Source organism: Etheostoma cragini, chromosome 11 (genome assembly GCF_013103735.1).
Source record: "Etheostoma cragini isolate CJK2018 chromosome 11, CSU_Ecrag_1.0, whole genome shotgun sequence".
NCBI lineage: Eukaryota > Metazoa > Chordata > Actinopteri > Perciformes > Percidae > Etheostoma > Etheostoma cragini.
In genome coordinates this window covers 26,317,826-26,323,554 of record NC_048417.1, presented here as the reverse complement: position 1 = coordinate 26,323,554, position 5,729 = coordinate 26,317,826, and the positions used below count along the sequence as shown (strand labels likewise).

The 5,729-nt window shown below is 38.0% G+C and overlaps 1 long non-coding RNA gene across 1 annotated transcript in view; it reads right to left on the bottom strand.

The window, feature by feature from the left end:
• Positions 1-62: 62 nt before the first annotated feature.
• Positions 63-5,729, bottom strand: part of LOC117953332 — a 15,282-nt gene continuing 9,615 nt past the window's right edge. Inside the window, exon 3 of the long non-coding RNA XR_004658597.1 lies at positions 63-73. This is a non-coding gene — a long non-coding RNA (uncharacterized LOC117953332). The remainder of the gene's footprint in view (positions 74-5,729) is intronic.

Below are 5,729 nucleotides of genomic sequence, written 5' to 3'. Positions count from 1 at the left end.
ATATACAACACACCATGTGTGTGTGTATACACATATGTATTGCAAACAGACCTAAGTAATACACAGATAACATCTGCCATCATCTACCACAAATGTGAACACAAAATATATAAATACAAATGACACTGTTGTCAAAATCCACGCATTTGACAGAAGGGATGGCATCTTGGAAGTTTGTGATCAATACTGTATGGTGATGTAACCAAGTGGTTTTCACCCCTACCCCTTACCCCTTGGTTTCAAAGCCTTATTCTGACTTTACTTTGACAGTCTGTGATTATCCATCGACACATGTTCCTTTGATCTTAAATATTTGTTAGAACTAGTCATACTTTCTACTTTTTTAATTCAAAAGTTAGATATAATTTCAAATATGCTACAGTGGTGTATTGACCTTAAAATCCCCCCAAAAAATGAAAAGTGGTCATAAAAATGTCAAAAAATACTACAAAAACTAACAACGAAGAGACAAAAACATGCTTAATTTTTTTTAGCACCCAACAGGCTTGGGCAAGTTTTAACCGTGAATTTAGCCTCTAAACACATTCAAATTGTCATTAAAAGTGCATAAAAGTTTCAGCTGTTTATTACCTGTGTTTTGAGAGCTTAGGAACCGTCTACAAACTACAATCAGGAAAGAGATAAAACATATTTAAAAAAAACAAGCATTTGCTTATTTTTCTTAAAGGTAAGTGCTGTAGTACAACTAGCAGGAGACAAGTTATGATTGAGATAAATTTGGAGACACTAATCATTAAATTGATAGCCTTTGAGCAGCTCGCTGGGGTTTTTACAGACATTTTCAACCTGTCTCTTTCCCAAGAGACAGGTTAGACATGCTTTAAATGCACTTCCATTGTGCAAGTGCCAACACTCCAGCCCGAAGTGCCTTAACGACTACCGCCCTGTGGCACTCACACCCATCGTAATGAAGTGCTTTGTGTGGTCCTGGCACACCTAAAAGACTTGCTACCATCCACATTGGAATCACACCAGTTTGCCTACCGTAGCAATAGGAGCACAGAGGATGCAGTTTCCATGGCACTGCACTCTGTGCTCACACATCTGGACAATAAGAACATTTATGCACAAATGCTGTTTGTTGACTTCAGCTTAGCATTCAACATTGTCATCCCAGCAAAGTTAACAGCCAAACTAGGGGGCATCATAACCCTCCATGTGCAACTGGATTTTTGAACTTTTTGACCAACAGATCCCAGAATGTTTGATCAGGCTCCAACTGCTCCACGTCCATCACACTCAACACTGGTGTACCACAGGGTTGTGTGCTAAGCCCATTTCTTTACTCCCACTTCACCTCCGACTGCAAGCCTGTGTACAAATCTAATTCTATCATCAAGTTTGCGGACGACACTACTGTTATTGGTCTCAACAGCAACAACAATTAGATTGCCTATAGGGAGGAGATCAAGCACCTGGCCACATGGTGCACTGAAAATAACCATCTCCTCAACACCACGAAAACAAAGGAGCTCACCATGGACTTCAGAAAAGAGTCAAGAGGCATGCGCGACACCATCCACATCAATGGAATGGCTGATGAGCATGTCTCCAGTTTCAAGTTTCTTGGGATCCACATCTCGGCGGACATGTCCTGGTCAAATAACACCTCCTGCCTGGTCAAGAAGGCTCACCAGCGCCTTTTCTTCCTGAGGACACTGAGGAATGAGCTTTCCTCAACTATCCTGGTGAACTTCTATCGCTGTACAATAGAAAGCATCCACACCAACTGTGCAACAGTGTGGTATGGGAGGCGTTCTTTTGCAGAGCGCAAGGCACTGCAGCGGGTGGTGAAACCGCCCAGCGCATCACTTGGACTCCACTACACGCCATAGAGCACATCCAGAGGAAACGCTGTCTGGATTTTGCTCGCAGCATCCTTAAGGACTCTTCTCACCCAGCCCACACACTGTTTTATCTCCTGCCCTTCGGCAGGGGTTACAGGTGCCTCCGGACCAGGACCAGCAGATTAAAGGACAGCTTTTTCCCCAGAGCTGTCTCTTTAATAAACTCTAATCCTCATTGATCCCACTCCCCTCATACTGATAGACTCTCCTCTGCCTCCTCACACCTGCCTCAATTTTGTTATCTGCAATACTATAATGTTCACCTGCACTGCTAACTGTTATTATTATATATTAATATATATTATAACTGTTTATATATGCATCTTGCACCACTTACTTGACTGGTATTTGAATTTGCACTGCTGATTGTTTATCTAGAGTACTAATTGTTTACACATACATCTGCAATACCGTACTTTAACGGTCATATGCAATTACTTTCCACTGCACTTTAATCTGGATAGCTTCTGCCCAAACTTTATTTGTACTACCTTTAAATCCATTGTTATACTGCTCATTATTAGCCTAACTTATTATATATATCAATCTGTAAAAAAACTGTTTATAGTAATAGCCATCTGTATATATCTATATATTCATAGTACATATTCACCTGTAAACTCTGTTATAGGAACAACCATCAGTATATTATGTTCATTGTACATATCTGTAAAAATTCCACTTATAGTAACATCCACCTGTATATTATATTCAGTACATATCCAGCTGTAAATCTAGCTCAAAATACTTGTTATCTATACATTATATTCATAGGACAAATCAATCTGTAAAATTCTGTTTATAATAATATTCATTTCTATATTTATTCAGTATATATCCATGTCCTGCACTTATGAACCATTGTATATCCTGGACTTACTGCTATTGCACTTCTGGTTAGACCTAAACTGCATTTCGTTGCCTTGTACCTGTACCTGTGTAATGACAATAAAGTTTAATCTAATCTAATCTAATCTTTATATATTAATTGTATCTTTTTTTAAACAATGAAACTAAAAACGTTTTAATATTATGTGCTAATAGTTTGATAAATAGTGCTGGTATGAGTTTTGGACTGTTCAACAATGCAAAGTTTAATACATTGATATACTGTAAATCTTGGATTGGCAATGAGCAGCTTCTCATACACAGACTTGCTCTGGAGTTAAATCCTGTTCTGATGTTCACGCAAGTATATCAGCTTTTTTTGATGTGCCATGTTAGATTTATTTTCGGTGCTTCTCGTCATCAGTGGTTCATTTTTGACGTTCAAGCAGCGTGCATTGGATTTATTCTGCATCTATTTATATTCATCGTCATCGGCTGCCTGCATGTGTAGTGCTTTGTGCCTTATTTTCACTGTTTTGGCTAGTTGCGCAATATTCATCATACAGGGCTCAAAAGTTTGGGCACCCCAGGTAAACATTTGTATTAATGTGCATAAAGAAGTCAAGAAAAGATGGAAAAATCTCCATAAGGCATCAAATGACAGATTAGACCTTCATGTTTTATGTCACAAAAAGTGACATACATAGTTTTTATTTCCATCATTTACACTTTTAAAATAACAGAAAACCAAGAAAAGGCATCTGCAAAAGTTTGGGAACCCTGCAGAGTTTATAGCATGCACCGGCCCCTTTGGAAAGCTGAGACCTGACAGTGTCATGGTTTGTTCTCAATCAACGTCTGGATAGACCAGGTGATGTCAATCTTAAGGTTTTAAATTTCTAGACTCATCTGACCTTGCCCCAACAATTAGCACCATGGCTTCTTCTAAGCAGTCTAGAAAACTCAAACTGAAAATAGTTTCTCGCTCACAAAGCAGGAGAAGGCTATAAGAAGATGGCAAAGCGTTTTCAGCTGCCAATATCCTCTGTTCAGAATGTAGTTAAGAAAAGGTCATCATCAGGAACAGTGGAAGTTAAAGCAAGATCTGGAAGACCAAGAAAAATATCAGATATAACAGCTCGCAGGATTGTGACTAAAGCAAGTCAAAACCCAAGTTGGACTGCACGATCCATCCAGAAAGACCTGGAGACACTGGAGGTGTGCTACACCATTCCAATATAAAGAGATACTTGTAAAAACATGGTGTTCATGGAAGAGTCATCAGAAGAAAACCTCTTCTATGTCCTCACCACAAAAATCCGCCTTTGACGTTTGCAAATGAACATATAGACAAGCCTGATGCATTGTGGGACAAGTTCTGTGGACCGATGAGGTCAAAGTAGAACTTTTTGGCCGCAATGAGCAAAGGTACGTTTGGAGAAGAAAGGGGACCGAATTTTAAGAAAAGAAACTCTGTCCAACTGTTAACCAGGGGGCGGAACAATCGTGCTTTGGGGTTGTATTGCAGCCAGTGGCACAGGGAACATTTCCTGAGTAGAAGGAAAGTGGATTCAATAAAATTTCAGCAAATTTTGGACGCTTATTTGATGCCATCTGTAAAAAAGCTGAAGTTAAACAGAGGATGGCTTCTATAAATGGATAATAATCCTAAACACACCTCAAAATCCATGGTGTATTACATCAAGAGGCGTAAACCTAAAATCTAAAGTAAAAATAAAATCTAACTTTTTGGGACATCTTATTGTGTCTAATTTGTCATTTGATACCATTTGGAAAATGTTCCATCTTTTCTTTGCTTCTTTATGCACATTATTGCAAATATTTACCTGGGGTGCCCAAACTTTCGAGCCCTACTGTATATGTTAAGTGGTCCATCAATGAAAGATTATCTCAAGATTATCTCCGACTTCATCTAAACTTCTAGGTTAGTCCTATGATTGTGCAGCCATCTGAAATTCAGATTTCTGACTATCTGGGTAAGTAGTGCATGGAACCAGGGGTAGGTCTGGTTTATTCATCACTACGCTGTTTATTCACTTTGGTCGTGGCTAACCTTTGTTGCAGTTGTGCATCATAGACATGCATGGTCTCGCTCATGGCCATGTCACCTCAGCTTGGTTGGCTATAACATCATGATTGTTACAACCTCCTCGCTGCACTGCACACAGATGGAGTAGGAGAGGAGCACCATACAAAGAGATTGGCATGGTTTTATTTCAGTTAGACTAATAGCTGGTTTGATTTGCATTGAGAGATGATTTTATGGAAAGTATCCCATGCCAGTCTCTACGTATGGTGAAGTGTATGGGATGATATGGGGGCTTTTTTAATTCTAAAAGCCAAGGGAACCCTATGGGTTTTTAACATAATGGTATGTATACTTTTGTTCTCTGTATTTTAAGGAAGAACATTTTTTATTTCCAATACATTATTCATTCACAAAGAAAATTGGTGTCCTTAAAAGGATGGATTTTACCTCATTTTTTAATTAAGGCATTATAAGATAAATTTCCAAAACTTGATTTATTTATTCCTCTTTTTAGTCAACTTAAACATGGGCATGTAAACTTATAAGCACAACAGTATATATTACACTCTACTTTTGAATCATTTCATTCTTTTTTTTTTCTGGGGCCAAAACAAATTAGTATGTAAATAACAGGTGTCTGAATTATGCAGTTTTTACAAGTATTTATTAAAAGAAATAGGAAAATCATGAATATACAGCTGAGTAAATAACCTCTTGAACAGTGATTTCTGTGTATCATATTCATAACATGGTGTTCCAAGCCTTTAATGCCATTACATTTAATTTGTACGTGTTAAGGAAATGTTATATGTTTGCAGCTGTGACTTTAGCATAAAATCAATTGGCATATCTGAAACATTTAATGTTTTGTTAGTTCATTAAACCTGATCATAAAGAATACAATTTGTTGTTTTACTTTTTAATTCATGCGGAAAGTGATTATTACAATTGGTAAAGATGATGCCCATTTATTGGATAGCAAC